We start from the raw sequence: 23,864 nt of genomic DNA, 5'->3' as shown, positions 1-23,864 counted from the left end.
GCCACTGTGGGCATACTTGAAGGGACAGAAGCTGCGAGGAACAAAAGGTATTATCAGAAAAAAGATTGCAAAGATGAGAAAGATGAGCTGAAAGAGAAGAAAGTTAGAGAATTCGAGTGATCAAGGTACTCTGAAAAAGCAATAAGCACAATAATTAGAAATTCACACACATATAAATACGTTGCAACTTACCAACAGTTGTCAGAAAACATCTACCATGCCCTTTCAGATTCTGGAAAAGATGTTTTTATTCCATTTTGTAAAGATGCCAGCCAAGAATAAATGTATTCATGACTGTAGGGATATTTTTAAGTGCTAATATCAAATATGTCACAGAAAGAGAAAAATGTGACAGCAACAAAAACAATTGAGATATATTAAAAATGTGTGTGCATATGTGTATCTACATGTAGTGTTGCAAACTCCTTACTTTCCTAAGAGGCAATAAGCTGCAGGAAGAATGCTATCTAAATTTGGTTTTCTTTGGATGAATCAGCACTGGATGATTACAGTGTTTTTGTCATATTTGCTTCACTTAGAAATAAATAGCACAAGCGGAGAGAAACGGCATGTGCACTTGTTCTATCCAGTAAATCTGCAACCCCAAACATTTCCAAGAAGAGGCACTCTGTCCCCCAAACTGTTGCTTTTATTACTTCACAGACATACACTCACACACCTTCAATGACACCCCTGATCTCCTTTGCTGGTGTTGGAGTGGTATTAGGCCCTGAGTGCAAGCTTCACATGGGAATGTGTGCATGCACTTGTCGAATCATATGGAAGATTCTGTGTGAGAATGGTGCATTGTGTGGGCGCATGATGTTTACTTAGGACTCTTGGCACGAGAACATCATAAGAGGCCTGCTGGATCAGACCAAAAGCCTTTCCCGTACAGTATCCTGTTCTGACAATGGCAAACTGGCTGCTTATGGAAAGCTCAGAGGCTGGGCATGAGCAAAAGAGCATTCTCTCCACAGGCGATTCCCAGCAAATGGTATTCAGCAGCATACTGACTCCAACAGTAGAAGTGGAACATGGAATTAGCTGCCATGGCTAGTAGCATGTACAGGCAATGTGTGAACTGGCTCTAAATATTATTCCTATGGGAATTGGTCTGATTTGCTGCATTTTCATATATATGAAAGGAAAGCACCAAATATTTATATGACAAAACACTTACTTGTAAACATGTTTTGTGCTGTGGGACTATTTTGTATCAATGGCAGGTTTTCTGCACAGCTGTATGATTATAATGGACATTTAGGGAAATGGTCAAAATCCAATGCATTTTTATGTCTATTTCTGAATACTCAAAGACTACAAAGCAAAAAGCAGGCTTATGTGCTGACTTCATTTCAATCAAGTACATTAGCTGACATCTTAAGAGTACAACAGCTAAGCAAAGTAATAATGGACTTTGCTTGAACATTCAACTAAAACATTAATGTTAACCTACAGACATCATGGCTTCTTTTTCCTGTAGGAGGAAGAAAATGCAGAATATGCTGGTGATTCTTGAAGGGAAGATAGACATCTTTAACTCTTTTGACCTTGGATATTTTAAACTAAAGTATACATTCTTCTGCTGAAAATTGATTTTTAAAATTATAATGAAACAGTCCTCTGGGTTTCAGGTGGTTGTGGTTCAAGTAGTGTGAAATGGTTCCTGTGATAAAAATAATAACAATAAAATAAAAATTACGCTCAGTTATGGCCAAATATTCCCATAGGATAGCTTGGGATGGGTGGGGATGAGTCAGATAAAAAACTCTCCATAATAGTTATAATTAAAATTAAGAAAAAGAGCAACAGAATCTGAAAGGACCAGGAGCACTTCCAAAGGCAGAAAAGTATTCCAGCCATTTTGGCCAGCCTCTCTGAGGTGGGAGTTCCACAACACAGTTGCCACCACTGAAAATAACAATTTTCTTTTACTGCAGGTGCGTACAAAAGCATGGTTCTCTTACAATAGTGCTGGGAAGGGTGGGGGTGCTTACCTAGCTTCCTGACTCCAAGGTCTGCAGTTATCAAGATGGGGAATGAGTTGCTGCATTCCTAGAAGTGGGACCAGCAGATTGCCTTCACTGCTGAGCTGAAACCACCAACCTCAAACCTCTCCGAGCTTCACCACACCTTTGTTTGCCCTGCCACTTTAGGGGAAAGCAGCAGGGCGAAGGCAAAACCACTCACACCCATGTTGGATAATGCAGGACAAACAGAAAACTCATTGGACCCATGGTTTCTAGGTATTTGGATCGGTGGCAAGTGATGGACTCAAAGCTCCTTCATCTCATCTCTCTTTCCTCATCCTTTCTCCCTTGTTTCATTGAACCAGAGTTTTCTGTTTGCCCAGACTTGCAAAGTGTGATTTCAGCAATCCCTCTTACAGCGGTACCTCGGGTTACAGACGCTTCAGGTTACAGACGCTTCAAGTTACAGACTCCGCTAACCCAGAAATAGTACCTTGGGTTAAGAACTTTGCTTCAGGATGAGAACAGAAATTGTGCTCTGGCGGCGCAGCGGCAGCGGGAGGCCCCATTAGCTAAAGTGGTGCTTCAGGTTAAGAACAGTTTCAGGTTAAGAATGGACCTCCGGAATGAATTAAGTACTTAACCCGAGGTACCACTGTACAAGGCTAAAAGTTTGATGATCAGAGCAGGCATGTAAGAGGAATTTAGCCCTGCTGATGTCCTGAGGAAATTCCCTCCTCTGAAGGTGATATTTTAGATTGGGGAAGAGATCCCTTCCTGTCATCATTGGGGATTTTCTCCTAAAGCAAATTCTACCTTCATCAGATGAATTTTCTAGGCCACAGCAGGGGAAGAAGTGGTCACTCCACCAGTTAATACAATTAACTTAGTAGGTTTGGTTTTTTAAAGTGTTTTGAGGGGAATGAAGGAGGAGTCTGTTTGGCTAACCTTTGGCAGTGGGTCAACCTGATTTTGTGTTCTCAAACCCGCTTGCAAATTGGAGCAGAATCATCAGTCAGTTTACAGACATTTTTGCTATGTTGTTTCAGTCTCCAAAGGTGTGCAAAAAAGGTGTGTGTGTGTGTATTGCATAGAAAATGGTTATTTTAGAGTGCAGTTCAATATAAGGCCATGGGTGATAATTAAAGTGAGTGCTCAGGTTGCTTATAAAAACACTCTAGTTCTCTAAAAATATATAGAGAGTAATTAACACTATAAAGAAAACAGTCAAGCTTTGTGTACATCCATATGTGTGTGAAATGAAGGAGCAAGTTTTATTCATGGTGCTTAACAATAGTTCATACAAAAGTACAGTTGAGCAAAAATTATGCGTATAACGAAAGAATGAAACTTTAAGAACAATAAACATGCCCTCATTAAAATCCTATAGCTGCATTTGATTAGGGAACAGCAAACCTAAGCTAATAATACATCACTCTTTCGAAGTATTGTTGTTAATCACTTTATATTCTCCAATTCCAGAATATAAAGCAAGGAAGTACAAACAAACTTTTCCTCTGATGTTAAATGTCTTTGTTTGGAAGTAAATCCATTGATCCACCTAGCTCAGTGGTTCTGAAAATTGCCGAGGGACACCAGTAATAAAATGTTGGTACATGGGTATTTACAAAATGGTGTCATGTGGAGGCAGTTTGGCATAATCAAATGGAAATCACTAATTTCATTTTCTGGTATTTAATCTATATTTGGAAATGGCTAAATTCTTTGGTACAGCATTTTCCTTGTGGCAAGGTGTAGCACAGCTCTGCTTTCCTCAAGCTAAGTACAGACATTTGCTTTGGAGTTACTATGACAGCCTTTCCATTTTAGGCAGAATTTATTGACCCGGAGGCTGTGTGTAGAAAAGGCCTTTTCTTTTAAAAAATTTCCTCTCAAAAGGAGGTATTCCTTCTGCCATTCTCTTCTCCCGTTCCACTTGAACCTCATTCCCCTCTCTCAGTTCCCCATCCACCTCTCTGGTCCTTTTGCATTCACTTCTTCCTCCTATAATAGTTCCCCCCTCTTACCCCCTTCCTTCTTATTCCTTGTTTATTTTATTACCAGTAATAAATATTAACCTTTTATGTATCTTTCTAATTTCCTTCAGCACTTCCTCTGGTCCTTTCCCCTCAAATGGGGGAGAATTTTCCTCTCTGCCCCCAAGGTGCTTGTCTACCACCTTTAATCAGCATGGAAGCCAATGGCACAGCTAGTGGGCAGGGCAGGCAAGCAAGAAGGCATTGGGTAGGCTGTGGCACTGAGACACACCTGTAAGTGGCCCAAGGCCAAAGGCCCACTAGTGTATTGTGGTCCTCTGTCTGAGAAACACTAATCTAATTCATTCCTGTCTGTACCAGTGGTGATGTTGGTTGGTTTTCAGCTTCCAACGTGTCTGACTATCAGCTATGTTGACTGGGGCTGATGGGATTTGGAGTCCAACAATATCTGGAAGGCCCTACCCCTGGTGGTGGTTCTTCAGGTTCTCTGACAGGAATATCTCTCAGCCTTATCTGGAAATGTTGGGGATTGAAATTCAGACCATTCACATACATAGCCTCTACTCTCCTATGAAGCCATTTGAGGGGGACATTTGGCCCTTCGTGAAATTTTGCCGTCTCAAACCCCCCCCCCCCCCCCGATGTTTGCTCATCCCTTCTGAGTTGCTGAACATGGCTGCTGCATGTAATCCAAATATGCCTCTTGGGCGGACACCCTCTTTTCTGGTACTGATGCTTGACAAATGACTGTCAATGTTTCACTCTATTTCCCCCGTTGATGAGATGTTGAAGATACCATTAAAATAATGTCCATTAGAGCTTTTGCTAGAGCTGTCTTTCGTCAGGTTTCAGCCTCCTTCCTGGGAGTCTCTAGAAATTCAATTTCTGAGTGACTCACGAAGCCGGACACAGCTCACCAACATGTCATTGGCATTTCCATCTCATTTCACATCAGAAACAATATTTATCAAGAGAAGAGCTATCACACATTCGGCTGCAAGTGCACTGAATGACGAGTCCTCAAGTGTTAAGAAGTGACAGGCATGTGTGAGTGAATCAACCCTTCCCAGATATATGCTAGGCCTGCCATATGGATGACACCCTAGGAGAGAAGACCCCCATGGTGATTATTTCTTTCCCCTCCCCATAGGAAACATGATGTGGTCCCCATGGGAAACATAAGGCCTGTTCATGCATTATTCGTTTGCAAGGGATAAGTGTACAAAGCAAGGAATGGGCTCACTCTTTTAGCCACTCGCTATTTTCCTTATTATTTATTTATTTTTGCAAAGTTAACATATTCTATTTAGCATTTTTTTTAAAAAAAATCACTCCATAACCACATGTTGTTCACAGTTAGTTGTGTGAGCAGAAATCACAATGTTCCTGTTCACAAACAGAGGCCATGCATGTTTGGGTTGTGGAGAGCCACGGCTGGTGAACAGAAGTTCATGTACTGGGCTTCTGCACACACAGATGCGATGTTGGGATAGGACGAAAAGCATGGTCTTGCTCCTTGCTCTGCATGCTTATGCTAGAAACGTGATAAAAGGACCGTTGCTATCAGCCAATGGAACTAAATGTGGGCATGGAAACATACAATGAAGAGAACCGGAAGGTGGGACATGAGCTTTTGGAATCGGGTAGCCTGCGACACCAAGGAGGAGCAGCACGAAAATGTCCCTTCAAAATATGACTCAGGCAACTCTGCTGCATCAAAAGAGACTTGCTGAGGAAAAAGGCTCTCCTGAAAAAATATGGCTTTTAAAGGTGTTTTTATGCTGAAAAAGGCATTCCTCTAGTGTTAAGACTCCTTTCCCAAACGGCAAACTGAGAATTTGGCTTTCCACCTGTCATGGTTACTTTGTACAGAAGACAATTTGAGAGATAATGTGTGGAGGCAAAACTGGGGTCAACACCACCTTTCCCACAGCCTGAGCTCCATGCATTAACTGGTTCTTCTGCACAAAAGCTGAATATGCAGGTGTGGAATGTGTATTTTTTTAATAAAAAAAATAATAACCGCATTGTATATGACTACAATGGGTTTCTGAGAGATGTAAGCTGTCTCCCTGCCTCCGGGTTCCTGAAGGGGCTAAGTACAAGAGTGCAAAACAGCAAAATTTCAATAGCCTCATAACTGACCTGACCTGTCTTTGCACAATAACTATGAGATTTGACAATAACATGATAGTAGTGATATTTTGCAGAATCTGCTGTTAAACAAACTCATAAAATGTGACAATAAAAGACGAAAACAAACATAAATTTTATCTGTTCATTTGAGTGAATTTGTATTAAAATATTCTTTGTCAGATACCGTTCCCCTTCTCCCGCCGGCTCCAGGCCTTGAAAAACAGCAGATCGGCATACCAATTCAATTCGTACTTAAAGAGATGCTCCAAATTATATGGAGCACTGCATGTAGGTAATGTTTGTTGTTCCCTTAGGTTTACTGACTTCTCTGTGCAATGTCATTTAGAAAACAGAAGGGGCAGCTATCATGCTTTTCTATACCTGGTGTAATTATGTTATTTTCTGTTAGCATTTGACCCATATTGTTGTAACACAGAAAGAGAGTGTTGTTTAGAGTCTGGAGGAAAAATACCCAGTGGAATATAAACGTTTCCTTGTTCATTTTTAAGCATAACTAGTATGAACAAATGTATGCAGAACTTCAACCAAATTTTGTTAGTAACTGAGACCTTGGCTCCCCTTACTATTTATATTGTTGAATTCAGTCAAAAGCAGAGGTTCAGAAATTAAGAGCCTTCCTCAGACATAGAAATGAACAAGCGGGAGACTGCAGCAAAAATGTGGTAGTGTATCCCTTGTGCGTTACCTTGGTCTGTGACTGGGGGAAAACTAAAATTAAAGTCAGCATCAATGCCAGGAGTATACCTACTGAACTTTTATAAGTGCAACCAGTCAGCATGCAAGTTACTGGAGCATGAGATGTCTGCATGCAGCCAAGTGTCTAATTTAGCCAGCGATGAGGTCTGAGGTTGATAACATAAGGATATATATAAGTAGATTGACATTTGCTGCCACCTAAGAGGTATGCGGGTGGCGCTGTGGGTTAAACCACAGAGCCTAGGACTTGCCGATCAGAAGGTCGGCGGTTCCAATCCCCATGACGGGGTGAGCTCCCGTTGCTCAGTCCCTGCTCCTGCCAACCTAGCAGTTCAAAAGCACATGGTGCAAGTAGATAAATAGGTACCGCTCCAGCGGGAAGGTAAACGGCATTTCCGTGCACTGCTCAGGTTCACCAGAAGCAGCTTAGTCATGCTGGCCACATGACCCTGTCATGTGCTGTACGCCGGCTCCCTCAGCCAATAAAGCGAGATGAGCGCCGCAACCCCAGAGTCAGTCATGACTGGACCTAATGGTCAGGGGTACCTTTACCTTTACCTTTTAAGAGGTATGGGGATTTTTGACTAGGAATCCAAATCAGCATCAGCTCTGACCTGCAATGTTATCAATGGACAATATTGCAGGGTGCCTCTAAGCTAGTCTTTCTGCACAGCCCTCTAACTGAAGCATAACAATGAAATGCACTTCAGGTTTGTTGTAAACCACTGAGATCCAGGCGAGTATGAACTGCAATGACTCCAGTGTGAACCCAAGTGCTGTAATACTTAACACAGAGCTCTTTAGACCTAGGAGCTGCGTCGTTGCCTTCTGTGAATTGCAGAAATTTGGAGAAGACATTATCCATTTTTCTTCAATGTCTGAGATATTGGGTACTCCCATTAGATGTGTAGAACTTGCCCTAGTTCATAGAAACAGGGCATTTCCTATGTCGAATGAGCTATGTGTCCACTATTAAAACACTTAAATGCATGCTACAATCATTGGGATGGGAAAACAAGGGTGGAATCTGGCATTGACCTTGATTGTACATCTCTTTTTCAGACTTAACTAGTATATTTAGTATAACAGGGAAATAGCAACTTCTTTTTGTAAGCTCACACCTTTCAATAGATGCCGAATTTGTACCCTACATATTTGGAAGGTTAAACACTTACTTCTTTTTTGTCAGCTTCAGAACTTTAACCTTTGAAAAGTGCCCCCCCCCCATGGTGCATAATCATCAAATGGCAGCCTTCTAATTGCTGCATTTGAAAGGTTTCTTTGGTTGAAAACAGGTACAGTGGTACCTCAGGTTACAGACGCTTCAGGTTACAGACTCCGCTAACCCAGAAATAGTACCTCGGGTTAAGAACTTTGCTTCAGGATGAGAACAGAAATTGGGGGGGGGGCGGCACGGCGGCAGCGGGAGGCCCCATTAGCTAAAGTGGTACTTCAGGTTAAGAACAGTTTCAGGTTAAGAATGGACGTCCAGAATGAATTAAGTTCTTAACCTGAGGTACCACTGTAATTTGTTATAGTCATCATTTATTAATCTTACATTTTGAGTATAAAAAGCAAATAGCTTTTATAGCTAATAAAGAGGAAATGCATCACCAAATAGAGGACACAGATTTACATATGTTCTGGTGAAAAGGTGGGATCTGAAATATCTTAATAAATAATAACTGGACCATAGAACTTTTGCATAGGCAGATGTGTTCTACCATAGAGCTATGGCTATTATGCATGCATAATGTGTTCAGTGGATATAGGAACCATCACACACACAATATATATATTCTTTATATTTTCTGTGATATTTCAGACTTTGTCTCATTTTTCCTTCCCAGGTTATGCTAATGTAGACCAAAATAAACACAAGAGTTTGAGAACAATATTTAAGGTGTTAATTGAGTGATATAAGCTGGTACCGTTTAGCTATAAATGGAAGACTGAGCATCATCTAAAAACGTAAACCAAAACCCCCAGAATTGCTTTGTTTTTATTTTTAGTTCTAAACAACATGACTGGGAGATTTTGCCTGAGGGAACAGGTAAAAGGATTGTATCTGGTCCCTTTCCAGTTCAATCTAGAGAGGGAGAAAAAGAGACAGGATGTCAGCTACTTTTGGACAATTGGCTCCTATTAGGCCCCATCCATCCCAGCTGTGGCTAATTTAAAGAGTCACAGGTGCAGCAGTAATCTGTCAGTGGGAATAGTGGCAGTATGGGCATTCAGCTGCATTAACACCCTGCAGCATAGACCTTGGCTTTCCTTTAGGCTACTGCTCCAAAGGAGTCAAATGATGGAGATTAATCACCAGCACAAATTTGACCAGGTGAAGGCAGAGGCTGGTGGTGTAGGGACGTTTTGGAAAAAAACAGTCCATGCTTATGTGATTCTCATTTGTCCCTCCCAAAAATAGTGGAACTACTATTTTATTCCCTAACGTACAGCTTTTATTCTCTGGGTGATGTTATATACTTACATTAGCCCTCTTAAGGGATTCACACATTCTTATTTTCTCCTCATTTTTGCATCGACTACGCCTATAACTTTCTTTATCTTTCTCATTTCTGCCTGCCTATTTTTTTCTTTTCCCATAAGAACATTGCTGGGTTGGTGGTGTGATGGATAGATCTCACGTGACTCAGGTCATGGCCCATATGAGTGGATGTTTTACATATGACTTCAATAGCGTAAGAGGAACTGTGGAAATGGTAGCAACTAGACCACCCAGGTACCATTAATTTTTTGCATTGGTGCTATTGTCTGATACTGAGCTCTCAGGTGATTCAGAGTGTATTTCTCCATTCACAAAACGATAGATAAATGGCTTAATTGCTTTCAGTTTGTATATCAGAAGATCTACATGACTGTAACTGTGGTACTTGGTACACTTAAAAGTTGAATTAGGCTGAAATTGTGCACTTTGTGAAACACAAATTATAGCATCACTGAATATATATTCATTTTAATGGAGAAAAACATTTTAAATCATCAAGTGCTGCTTATGAAGCTTTAAAAGCTTCAGTTATTTTGAAGCATTTGAAATTGACAAAATTGTCAAAATTGCATACAAACATGTAATGGTTTTTACTTGTGAAGGCCATTCTCACATTCTTGGGATGCATAACAATAAGAACAGATCTCTGCTGTTACATTGACGTTTTCTTGGATGTTTGTGTATGGCATTGGGCAATGAAAGGCCATTTGCTTTCTGCCCATTGTGGAATTCTGAAGCAGCTGAGTACACAGAAACATCCCAAAAATGCATACCCAACTAAACCAAAAAGTGCAGATATGAGCTGGTTTACACATGCTGATGACAAAATGATAAAATCTGGAGGTGATAGATGGCAGGTGGTTCTAACTTTTTTTTTAATGCTCCCCTGTGTTAAAAACAACCATCCTCCTTACAAATGCTTAAGGTAACGAGCTCTGCTAACCCGGAACTAGATGCCCCTAGTTGCGAGCTTTGCCCCGGGATGTGAGTGGAAGTCATGCGCCAGATCATGTCCTCCTCCCAGAGAGCACACGTTGCGGTGAAATCATCAAGACTGACCTCACTGCTGTTGTGGGTGGGAGCGATTGGATAGCCACAACAACCCGATTGGTGGTCCCTCGGTTGCTGGGGTAAATCCGGCCAATGGGGTCATTTCACGGATTAACCGAGGGACACATATATACCGCTGCACGTTGCATTGAGCTTCCTCTTTTTCACCTCGTGCATAGGATCACCTGCCCACCCTCCCTTATATTTAGGGTCTTGCTGTGACCTTGGTATGCCGTCGTGGGTTGTCTGCTGTTGGGGGCCCGATAGGAATTTTCCCATTTGGCTGATTGGCTGGTGCCACTTGGGTTTCGCCTGCCGCATAGCAAATCGTCACAACTTTGTAAGGTTTGGCGGTTAGGCATTGGTTCAATGGTGGTGGGAGGGGATGTGAATATGCTGTGCCTGCCCCTCCACTGCTAGGGTATTTCGTTAAAGGAATCCAGGGGCTTGCCTTGCTTTTGTCCAATCCCCTTCCAGGGGTTAGGACCACGCCAGCGCCCCTGGGAGCATCTGGGGTGAACTTGAGTCTGAACCTGGTCCAATGTTTTCCCTTACTGACATCTGCCGCAGTCCAAGCGTCAGTTCTGCCCTGCTGAGGTCAGGTGCAGCTAGTCAGGAACCAATGCCTAATCAAACCACTCATCATCTGTAATCAATAGAGTTGTGGCCAAAATTATGCCAGTAACCTTAAACTAAATTCCGTGTCAATTGTGCCTTTATTTATTGGGGGAGGTCTTGGAATCTTAACATGCAACAGCGAGAGCCCCCATTAGCGAAAGCGCGCCTCATGTTAAGAACGGTTTTGGCTTAAGAACGGATCTCCGGAACGAATGAAGTTCATAACCGGAGACTCCAAGGTCATACCCCACACTTGAAGTTTGAAATGGTAGGGCTTTGTCTACACATGCAGTAAAATGAGATGGTGAAATACTGAAGTAACACAGACTGAAGGAATCCCATGATTTAAAGTTCTCCTACATAAGGGAGGCTGAGAAGGGAGTCTTCTCGTCTGTGCAGCCCAGGACCTCCATGCACACTGCCCAGGCTGGCGCCTCGGAGAGGTCACTTTGGTGCTGCTAACAGAGGCAGTGGTCATGAGTTACCAGCCCCTGCATCTACAGCAGGGCTGTGATTCTCCAGAGATCTGACTTCACCCCCAGAGGTGTACTCCATTGTTTCTCAAGACAGACTGATGCCAACAGCAAACATCCCTGCAAGTTGAATACTAGAATCTTAGTTTTTCATTGCTTACTTGGGTTTCTTCTTCAGGAAATTTCTTGTTACCTATGGGAGCATTCAAAAAATGGCCCAACCCCACATATAGTCTGAAGCGGTATAAACCTCTCTGCTACCTCAGCATTCTATCTATTTCATTCTGCTTCATGTGTAAAGCAAGTCTGAGATGGATTCAAAAGTGGGAAATTAGATTACATTTACAACATCCTCCAGCATAATATTGTTTTTGTCCTCATTGCCTCATCGTGTTCACTGTATCCAATGATGGGTGATCACATTTGATACTTCGTTCTACTTTGTCCTATAATTTTCCATACCTTTTTTTTTATCATCCACGTTCAATTTCTCTACTTCCCTTTGTTTCCTTGCTTATACAGTGGTGCCTCGCAAGACGAAAAGAATCCGTTCCGCGATTCTCTTCGTCTAGCGGTTTTTTCGTCTTGCGAAGCAAGCCCATTGACGGCTTAGCGGATTAGCGCTATTAGCAGCTTAGCGGCTTTTAGCGGCTTTTAGCGGCTTATCCGCTTAAATGGCAAAATTCCTACCGGGCCCCTGTCCCAAAAGCAGACGACCCCTAGTCAGGCATAGCAAGGTCAATAAGCCCCCAAATATAGGGAGGGGGTGTGATCCTGTGTACACAGCGAAAAGAGGAAGCTCAACGACACATGCAGGGATACAAATAGCCCCTCGGTTGCCAATTGCGAGCTCCCTGAGCCAAATTCCTTCCGCAGCAACCGAGGGGCGACCAATTGGGAGTTGAAGCCATCCAATCGTACCCGCCCCAGCAACAGCAGGGCAGTTTGGGTGACCTCACCGCAACACGTGCTCTCCGTGATGGAGGACACGATTTGTTATCCTGCCCTTCTTCTCAAAGGAGCCCAGGTCTGCAAAAGTCTCCAGTGTGTGTGTAACTAAATAAATCCAAAAGAAAGAGAAACCCAAAGCAAACAATTCTTTTGGGATGAGTATGTGTTGTGCTTAATCCAAATGTATTAAATCTGAAATATATACAACCCATCCCACCCGATTTATATTTAATTTCCTTCTGATTTCCCAAATGAACATCCAGAGTCTGTGTTCTTCTTACCTCTCTCGTTTCACATTTCATTTGTCTACAGATAATGTTCCTTCTTTTAACTATTCTCAGCTTTCTATGTTCCTTAAGACTGAGTTCTTGGTTCTCATATGTTTACTTTGTGTCTTCATCCTCTTGGTCCTTTTGGTTTTGATTAATGCCTCTAGGCTAATGATATTTAATTAGACTTTTCTGTCCCTGTTATCGCTCTAGCATCATTTCCTAATCTTTTAGCTTGTCTGTCCTCTCTTGGTTGTCTTTTCATTTTCTGAAACCTAATTTAGCTAAAGAAGTTGTTGTTTCTCTTCCCATTATGTCTGCACATTCCTCTTTCATTGGCTGTTCCTGGCATTTTCCTTCCTCTGCCAGAAATTTTGGGCACTCTGTTTCTATTTGTCCTTTTCATTTTTCATCCCATGAAACTTCCATTGCTGAGTTCTGTTACTCTCAGGTTCCTAATCTTTAAAGATTTGTTCTTTTCTTTCTGTTGACACTCCTCATTCTTAAGCTTGTTGTTTGATTTGTATCATTTATTGCAGTAGGATTATTTCAATTCCTTCCATGTTGGCTTGCCCTTATCTCATTTTAGGTTTCTTATTTCTGTCTTTCATTTTTCTACTTGTGCATTTGTATGTGTTGTGCCTCTCATGCCTTTTCTGCTTTCTTTTCATTGGCTTTACCGTATCCCTTCCGTATTCAGTTCAACACATTATTATTAAAGTTGAAGGGTATCCATTTCATGGCTCCCTCATATCTTCTCTGCTTCATGTTATTCGTCTCCATGATCTCTTTGTTTGTTTTGAATACTCTGCCAATAAGACCTGGCACATTCAATCTCTAGCCGCCTTTAAGAAATGTTTTAACATCCATTTGTTTCAGTTACTGTATATTTGAGAGGAGATCTTTCGTCTATTTCCATTTTTCTTTCCCCACTCCCCTTTTCTATCCACTTTTCTGTTGTGCTATTTATTTAGTTTTAAGCTTTGAGTCAGATTCTCCCCCCCTGCTCTGTCCCAGCCACTCCTTGGGGGTAATTTTGTACAACACCTGTAAATAATGATGATGATGCTAATATAGTAGTAGTATTAATAATACTAAAAAAGGGGGAAATAAAAATAAAGAGATATAGTGCCTTGCCTTGTGACTCCTAATTTTGATATGCAATTTTGTCAACAGAACCTGATGATATGAGCAAGTCTTTCTTCGCTGTTCTTAATAGTGGCATGGAAAATACAAATGGAGTTAGAGCAGTTCTTTGCCAGTTTATAGTGCAATCCTAAACAAGCATGGCAGAAGTTAAGCTGGCAAAAGGGGTGGTGATCCTCTGGCACTATTTTAAAGGCTTGTTTTCCCTCTGCCAAGTTTAGGCCCCACTGCTGAACAGAGTTTTCATCTAGTGTAACTTTATGCTGGCTTAATTTACACCGCCTTGTTTTATGCCAGCTTCTCAGGTATAGGATTGCTTCCTGTGTGTCAGAGTTAGGAATGTAGATAGCCCTTTCATGGCTCCCTCCTGCTATTTTGTTATTAATGTCTAGAAATCCCGAATTCAAATCTTGTGGGAGCATAAGAGATTTTTGCAGTAGAAGAAAGTGTGTTTTTGAGTGGATTATTTTTGAATGTCGGCTGAATAATGCCCATGTCATGTTGTTGTTGTTGTTGTTTAGTTGTGTCCGACTCTTTGTGACCCCATGGACCAGAGCACGCTAGGCACTCCTGTCTTCCACTGCCTCCCGCAGTTTGGTCAAACTCATGTTCGTAGCTTCGAGAACACTGTCCAACCATCTCGTCCTTTGTCGTCCCCTTCTCCTTGTGCTCTCAGTCTTTCCCAACATCAGGGTCTTTTCCAGGGAGTCTTGTCTTCTCATGAGGTGGCCAAAGTATTGGAGCCTCAGCTTCAGGATCCGTCCTTCCAGTGAGCACTCAGGGCTGATTTCCTTCAGAATGGATAGGTTTGGTCTTCTTGCAATCCATGGGACTCTCAAGAGACTCCTCCAGCACCTCTACTTAAGCTCAATAGTACCCTAGATGAGGACCAGTAAAGTGTGCTCAATCCAATCAAGACAAGGGTCTGCTTGCGAGTGATTTGTTTGAGCAGTTAAGTGGCATTCACCCTGCTTTTCTTGGGGGTTGCACTTTCCCTAAAATGATCAAGTTCATAGTCTTAAGGAGCTACTAGAACCTGCATTGTCAATGGAGGCAAAGGTAGCCTTATTGACATAAAGAACTTTTGTAAGCTTTGGTTGATACACCAGCTTCCAATCCTATCTGAACATAGGTAACCAGAGCCTTTAAAAAGCCCTAACTGACTTGGAGCTCAGTGTTACCTGAAGGATCACCTTTTCCTGTATATGCTTCAAGATCTCCATTAGAGACCCTTCTCCAGGTTTCCCAGCCTTAAGGGGTGAGGTGAGTTAGGTCGGTCCAAATCTTAACCACCACATCTAGGGTGCGTGCTGGTGGGAGGTAAGTGTTAATAAGGAAAAATGGGCCTCCTGCCCCTGCACTAAACTCTCATAAGGGAGATCTGACTCCACAACACTGATTTCCCCAGCCAGATCCAGTGAGGTAAAGGTGGTCAGTCCCCCCCCCCCCACTTCCTTGTCCTTTTTGATGCCTCTTGACTGCAGGGAGGCTATGCTGAGAGTGTCCCTGCAAATGTGGGAGGTTAGCATCTCGGAGGCAGATGATATCTAAATTCTGCAGGAACGTAGTTAAATCTTCATCTCCTTTGTTGTTGTCCCACCCTGCCAAATTCCAGGTGAGGATATTAAGATCTTTCTGAGGTCTACTAAGTCAGAAATGAGAGCTCTCCACAATTGGTATATTTAACCCCTTTCTATCGCGCACATCGTTCTCATAATAGTACTATTATACCAATTGTGGGGAGGGAGGGGAGTTGCGACTCGGCAGAGTCAAAGGGAATGCATGGTGTTATTATAATTTGTTGGAAAAGAATATGTAAGGAAAACAATAAAAATTTACTTTAAAAAGAAAAAAAGAAAGAAATGAGAGCTCTCAGGTGGTCTCTGTAGCACCAGTTCCAGTATGGCTGGCTATATCACCGGCATTTGGTCTTGAGGATACATAGTTTTTTGATGCTGGGTTCTTATGGGAATGGCTAAATGTCGATTCCCCTTCCCTAGGTGTAGACTTCTTCCATCTTGGATGGAAGTTCCCGCCATAGGGTTTTGGGAGCGGTGCTGGGTTAAAGGTTAAAATTCCCGGCAGCAGAATTTTTCCTGTCGCCCTTGTCTCTCCCTACGTACAGGAATGTTATTGGGGCAGGTGAGGTGATTTGACACTAGGGAGAGTGTATTTTTGATGGTGATGTACTAAATAAGTTATGTCCTCATTAGGGGTTCATCTACTCTAGAACCAATTTGGATTCTGCCGTATTTTGCTGAAGATCTGTGTTCCCTGTTACTTCCCCCTCCAACTACCCCAGCAGCACAAGAAGAAGTTTTGTAATATGTGAGCTGCAGGGTACCTGCTTGGTGATTCACCCCCCCCCCCCCCAAAATAGCTGCACTCAGCACTAGCAAAAATACTTCTTATATAGCAGGACCATTACTAGCTGGCAATAAGATATGGACTTTTTTTGCACACAGGGAGCTACAACTTTCCATCCTATAAAAAGCTCCTTTACATATGATAACAACAACATAGAGCACACATAATATTCATATCTTCTTTAATGAAAAATTGGAAGACGCTTCTGGTGCCATAAATTACATGCAAGGACAAATTTAAAAGAGTTGTCCTTGACTGCTTCAAATCCACTGGACAAAAATAAGCTTTTGTGATTTATGGAAAGGGGGAATAATGACTTTATTAAAAGGCTTGTTGGAGCTCATTTTTCAAAATATATAGTACATGAGATTATTTCCATTTATTACTGATTTTTTATGCCTCAGTTGTGGCAGGCAATACCCATCATTTGTTTATCTCATTAAAATTCTCTCTGCAGAAAGAAAGCATTATGTCATCACTGTAAAGATTACAAGTTCTGTAAGGTCAAAGTTTCAAAATGATCTTAAGTAAATTGGCAGGATGGGAGAAAAGGAGGCTCTATTCTGTCAGGTAAGTACTATATGAAGGGTGGGGGTGAAATGCTCAGCTGTTCAAAACCTTCAGTTGCTGCACTCTCTCTATAGATAGCTGTGAAGACATACTCTGATTCACATATAAAGGAGGGAAATATTGGAAGTGCTCTAGCATTTGGTTTCATTTCATTTTATTTAGGTATTTCATGTGGAATCCCAAGGCAGCCTACAAAAAATATAACAACATAGGAGATGATCCTATGGCAAGACCTGCCAAGATGGATGGGATAATGGATGGATGCCAAGATGAGCAGCTTAGGATGAGAGGATGCCTGGCTTAGCCAGGCTCAGCTGATGTTAAGTGCCCAGCCCTGGCTTAGCCAAAAATATGCTTGCATAATTTGCTCATGCTGGCTCATGCAAGTCCCCCAAGAATCCACCGCTGTGGCAGAGGTGGGATCAGACAGGAAGGACTTTATTTGAATCCTTTGCTTGTTCAGCTTTGTCAAGTGACCTGGCAACCTGGCATAAAACATCATCTTAATAAAGTTCGATTTTCCCTCCCCCAGGCAGAGCAGAAGCAGCCCCACTGCAGAATGGTGTTTGGATCTGGCATAACTTTATGCCAGGTTAATTTGCACCAGCTTGCTTTATACCACCTTATTGTGCATAAGATTCTTCCCTAAGCAATTTAAAATAGTAGTAATCCACAAAGCAAGAAAAAATACAGCAGTGATCCAGAGCAAATTAAAACATTGCATGCCCTCAGTTCACATGGATTAAGAGAGAAAGCTTCAGATGAAATGACTGAGCACCAACAACTTGCCTCAGAACTGTATGCAGCATGGAAGGATTCTAAAGCAGGTGCTCAAAGGTTACTCAGCAAATGAGAAAGTGTTCCCTAAATGTAGATTAAAAGAACAACAACAGCAACCACTCCTCTATTATTCATGGTCTTTTTCCTTACAAGTGTATTTTGGTTGCAATTCTAAGCAGACTTACTGGAGTCTAATTTAATTTGGGATTTACTTCTGAACAAATCTGTTTAGCATTGCCCTGATGCTACTAGAAAGTTCTGGTAGTCTGTGGTCTTAAAGGCTTTCCATACACCTAATACTTTGCAAATACAATGGTACCTCTAGTTACATACACTTCAGGTTACAGACTCCGCTAACCCAGAAATAGTACCTCAGTTTAAGAAGTTTGCTTCAGGATGAGAACAGTTTCAGGTTAAGAAGGGACCTCAGGAATGAATTAAGTCCTTAATCCAAGGTACCACTGTATTATTAAATAGAATGTCTCTATTTTCATTGGAAAAACGTTGGAGGTTACGGAACTCTCTTTTTATTCTATTTGCAGCCTAACTATCAACAAGAGCTTTTTTTAAAAAAATAAATAAATCTTTGAATAGGCCTTTTAACCCACTGAGCCAAACACAGTTCACCAGCCATGTATTGTAGTCAGAACAAGTGCATGGTTTGTTTCTGCAGCTCCAGGAAGGCAGGTTTATCTAGCCCCTGGAGGGCTGCAATTGGCTTGGGCAAATTTTGAACACACGGTAGAAGTGAACAGGCAACATCCTTACAACAGTACTAAACACAATAACCTCGAGGCATTATCAAACAGTTCTGTTTAGCTATAGTGTTTGTGACTTTGCAGTCATCCCAGTGGGAGCTCAATAGCATCGTGGCTTTTAGCCTGTGTTGCAGTGCGACAGGCAAATGGTGATCAATGGCACCTACATAATTACTTCCTATTAAGTACCAGAGTCTAACCCTGTGGCTTTGGTTGTTACACAAATAATAGCAAGTACCAATTATGTTCAGATTATCATAATTTCAGCTACAAGAGGCATTGCATCTTGGCTTTCCATAGAAAACCTAAGGTTTACTCCAAATAACTCCATCATCACATTATGCCAAACATTTTATGACATTCCACACTTTTCACCAATTTCCTCGGTTCTGTCATTTGAAATCAATACAATATCCACATAAAAACTGGCACAAGCCACAAAACTCATTCGAAAAGCAACATTTAAAATCCAGCTATAATAATTAAATGCAAGTGTAGTAAGTACAGTGGTACCTTGGGTTAAGTACTTAATTCGTTCCAGAGGTCCGTTCTTAACCTGAAACTGTTCTCATCCTGAAGCTAACACGGCTAACGAGTCTACCGGCGCTGTGGCGACAACTGAACAGGGGCCTGTGTTTCTGCCACAGGGCTTCTGTTGGGACCTGCTGGGGCTGCGGACATGCTTCTGGGGTGTGTCTGCAGCCGCAGTGGGTGCCAACAGAGGCCCTTCGGCAGAGGTGCAGGCCCTGGCCCATTCGCCTCTGAGGTGCCACGGTGCCAGAGGAAAGCTGGCGGCCAGTGGCGGTGGGCAATGTCTAAGTACCCACAGAAAATTTTTGTGGGTACCCAGGGCCACCTAGAGCTGGCTCCCCTGGTTATTATCTCCTTGGCTTAGAGGTCACGTAACTCTATACACTCCAACATTTTCCTCATGAAAATAGGGATGGGTCCTAAGGAAAAGCAGGACATTCTGGGATCATACGGCTTCTGTAAATCTGGGACTGTCCATGGAAAATAGGAGCGCTTGGAGGGTCTGGAGTTCTGTTCCCAAAATGAGTTGTGTCCAGATTCAGCAGTCTTTCATTTTTTCCAGCACTGAAGAATAAATAATATATATACAGTAGAGAGTGCTGAAAAGAGTGAATTGTGCACTAGTTTCTAAAGTAATGAACCAGTAAGACTTAATGAAGCGACATCTTCACAGTACGCATATAGGGCCTTGCCAGTACATCTTTCTTTTCAGTTTCAAAGCCGAGAAACACAAATAAAAATGTCCTTGGTAACAGAGTCGTTAAGTAGTTACCACTGAAAAGCATAATGTATGGTGGATTTTTAAAATAATTATTTATCCTGTCAAAACAGAGCATGCAGTCTGCTGTAATTCACACATTTCATTTCATTCATTTTCAGTTTCAATAGACGGCTCCCTGCCCTGTTTTGTGAGGCTTTGCAAAGCTAGACTAAACTCCAAAGCTGTTGCGGAGAGAAAAGCCCATTGAATGGACTGATGGCTTCATGTTTGACAAAAGACTGACGTAACGTCGATTGGAACGCTACAACATTTTAATTCCTTTTCATAGAAAAATAAAGCGTTAAAAGTGTTGCCTGACTCCTGACCTGCGGGCTGCCACCTTTGAAGGTGAGCATGTTCAAATGGCAATGGGGTGGAAATGCCTTTGCCTTTGTCTCCACTGTGCAGATAACATTGTGTGTGTTGCATCGCTCCACACTGATAGCTTTTCAGTTGGATGCCCAAGTCACATTATTCTTCCTCCAAAAGAGATCTGGTGTCATTTGGCATTCACGTGAAGCACCCATCTCTCACCTAGCTCTGTCTGCTATTGGAGGCTTCCTTGCTGCTCAGCCATGCACAGATTTTCTTGAACCTAGTGAATACATGAAACAGGTTACATTTTCAACATTTACTCAGTTTTCTGGGCAGTCAGTTGCACCAGGAGGTACAAAATAAACCCATCTATGTGCAGTGCTATACATCAGGAATTCATACGTCCACACTCACATCAAGTGACATGGAAAAAATGTTTCCCTCAAAAGCAAGAACAAACGTTTCGTGAACATCGTGCTGTGGATCTCGCATTTAGAGTACAGTATTTATTAAGGACAGAAATGTTAGGTGACGGTATCATGCATCTCCAAGCGAGTGTCATGTTTCTACATGCGAAAGCCCCCAGAAGTTATGCTACTCTTCAGTGATGTGCTATCATTGGCCATGTAGAGGTCAAGCAAACAACATAAGGTACTGATATAATACAAATATATTATACACAAAGAGCAAATGCTGTACTTTTGACAAATAAAGTACAAGGTCTTTTCTTACTTTCCTGGTTGTCTGGAAAATGGAGAGCTTTTCTCCCTACTGCAAAAAGCTCATCACTTACATAATTCAGAGGGGGTTTTTTAAAAAAAATTCAGACATAATGAATATTCTGTTTAAAAAGTAATGACATTTAATCAAGTAAAAAATATTTCTTATACTCTGTTCCAGACATTTCATTTTAAGAGGATGCAAAAATATGGAGTAGGCTGAGGAAATAAAAGAAAATATGATAATGACCATGGAATTCTTTACATGATGCATTTTAAATAAAAAAATTCCCTAGTTTTTTTTATTTGACCTGCCAGTGGAACCAAACTCCTTTCTGTGACTCACACAGAGTTCCTTCCCTTAAATATCTGCATAAGTTTTAAGTAGGTGAACAGGGCACCTTTCAGGGAAGTTTTAGACCAGAAGTGATGATTGGAAAACTTCCTTTATAAAGATTTTGATCGTTGGTCCTTCTGGTTTCAGATAGTGGTGTTTTCTGTGCAAAACATGTGCTCTCCCACAGATTTATGGTACTGGATATTCTGCCTCTGTTCCTGGTAAAAAAACACACCACACAACTTAGTTAAAACAACAAGGAAAAGGCTTCAGCAGTTGAATTGCTGCCAGTCAGGTAGTTCACAAACATCCAGGTATCTTCACAGAAAAAGGTGACCATTTTCATCATCATAATTTAAAAGTTGTCTTATTTTTCTGAATGCATAAGAGGTAGTTGTATGGTAATTTTGAAAATCACATTTTTGCATTAAAAAAATTTGTTCAGCACATTGCAATGAATGATAGAGAGTTCTCTTAGTTTGACTAGGTAAGAAATACACAATTTGTTGTTTTCCTCAGAAAAAAGGAAATTTGTAAAGGGGAGGGATTGTTCCCTTTCTTTAACAGTAACGAAGGTTACAACTAAATTCAGCATGCAGTACTGCAAGTATATGTAGCATGCAGTATATGCAGTACTGCAAGTATATGTAGCATGCAGTATATGCTGCAAGAGAAAATCATTGTGTGTTTATTTAAATAACCAAATAATTAAGCATTAAACATAACTGAAAAAAGATATAAACTATTCAAAACCATACATCCAATACTCCTTTGTCCTTCCTCTTAATTATGCAGTCTTTATGATAGATATTTTAATATACGCAAATGATGGTTTGGGCACTTTCTTTTTTTTTTTTTAAATAAAATTTTTATTAATTTCCAAATTTTTAACATAAACAAAAGCAACATAAAAACAAATACAAAAAATCATTTTTTCTTAACCTTGTTTCCATAACCCTCTTTTCCCGGACTTCCCCATACCTTTCCCTTTTTGCATCCTTGATTTTAAACCATTATTCAGCAACCCTTCTTAACCAATTAAATGAAAATTGATTCTCTTTTTCAATTCCACCCTAAAATTAAACACAATTCTCCGCTGCAATTCTACGTCTTCTTTTCCCTCAGCATTTTAGCACTCCTCAATTTTATAATAGTTCTTAAGATACATCTTAAATTTCTTCCAATCTTCTTCCACAGTCTCTTTCTCTTGGTCGCGGATTCTGCCGGTCATTTCTGCCAGTCCCATAAAGTCAATCACTTTCGCCTGCCATTCCTCCAGCGTGGGTAGCTCTTGTGTCTTCCAATACTTTGCTAGAAGAATCCTTGCTGCCGCAGTAGCGTACAAAAAGAAATTCTTATCCTTCTTCGACACCAGCTGGCCAACCATACCCAAGAGAAATGCCTCTGGTTTCTTGTTAAAGGTGCACTTAAGCACTTTCTTAATTTCATTATAAATCATTTCCCAGAAGGCCTTAATCTTTGGGCAGGTCCACCAAAGGTGGAAGAAGGTACCTTCAGTCTCTTTACATTTCCAACATTTGTTATTGGGCAAATGATAAATCTTCGCAAGCTTGACTGGGGTCATGTACCACCTGTAAATCATTTTCATAATGTTTTCTCGTAAGGCATTACATGCCGTAAATTTAATACCTGTGGTCCATAACTGCTCCCAGTCAGCAAACATAATGTCATGACCTATGTCCTGTGCCCATTTAACCATAGCAGACTTCACTGTCTCATGTAATGTATTCCACTTCAACAGCAAGTTATACATTCTTGATAAATTCTTAGTATTGGGTTCTAACAGTTCTGTTTCTAGTTTCGATTTCTCCACCTGGAAACCAATTTTCCTGTCTTGTTTGTAGGCCTCCATTATTTGAAAATAATGGAGCCAATCTCGTACCTTGGACTTTATTTTCTCATAACTTTGTAATTTAAATTCACCACCTTCTTGTTCTAAAATTTCAGAATATTTCGGCCAATTAGTTCTCATATTAAGTTTCTTTACCTCCTTGGCGATGGTTTGGGCACTTTCACCCCCTGTCACAAATATGTTTTTTCTTAAACCAGTAACAGAATGAGGTGTTTGTTGTTTTATTTATTAACAATTACTGTTCAGAGCATTGGTATGGCTGCAAATGAATGCATAGAATTTCTGGACCTGAGTCCTGGTGATCTATTGCTTATTCACATACTGATGGCAGGCAAATCTTATTGATTTCTATTTAAAGATAAGGAAAGTGAATTTGTTTTTTTTTGTTTTTTCAGTTTATACACTTTTATTGGAGAATATGGAATCCATATGTCGAGGCGGGGATTCCTTTTTTTTTATAATAATATTTATTAAATTTTATGTAACCAATAAAAGACATTCATAATAACATAATATTTTCCATTATCCACATTTCATTCTCAACTTTGGACTTCCTCACATCTCTTGTTCCTGCTTTCTAAACATAAATTTTACCAGCAAGTTATTAACTTGATTTAATTCATATAATATAATTTTCCAATATTTAATATCTCAGATTTTGGGATTTAACATACTCTTATTGAAGCTTAATCATAAAATATTAATTATCCCGTATTTATCTTTTCATCTTCCAATTGAATTTAAATTTATATTCTTTATAACTAATTTGTTGAAGCCATGTTTTTGCTAATCTTACATCTTTCTTAGCAATCATACAATTTACAATATTTTTGTAGATAGTCCTTGAATTTCTTCCAGTCTTCCTCCACCAGTTCTTCTCCCAGGTCTCAGATTCTGCCCGTCATCTCCGCCAGTTCCATATAGTCTATCAGTTGCATCTGCCATTCTTTCAGTGTGGGTAGTTCTTGAGCTTTCCAGCTTTTAGCGATGAGTATCCTTGCTGCTGTTGTAGCGTACA

General features: G+C 40.9%; 1 protein-coding gene across 7 annotated transcripts in view; it reads left to right on the top strand.

Annotated features, from left to right (window-relative positions):
• LOC307214296 (uncharacterized protein) overlaps positions 1-23,864 on the top strand; it is a 188,150-nt gene that overhangs the window by 58,547 nt on the left and 105,739 nt on the right. Inside the window, exons 4-5 of one of the 7 annotated variants that reach the window (XR_013837886.1) lie at positions 16,661-16,773; positions 17,306-17,747. The exons of the other annotated variants lie outside the window; for them this stretch is intronic. The gene's annotated coding sequence lies outside the window, so the exon portion shown is untranslated. Of the gene's footprint in view, positions 1-16,660; positions 16,774-17,305; positions 17,748-23,864 lie in introns of those variants that run through there. 7 annotated transcript variants of the gene reach the window in all.

This window comes from Podarcis cretensis, assembly GCF_951804945.1.
Source record: "Podarcis cretensis genome assembly, chromosome: 4".
In the NCBI taxonomy this organism is placed as follows: domain Eukaryota; kingdom Metazoa; phylum Chordata; class Lepidosauria; order Squamata; family Lacertidae; genus Podarcis; species Podarcis cretensis.
This window is presented reverse-complemented; position numbering and strand designations above follow the sequence as displayed.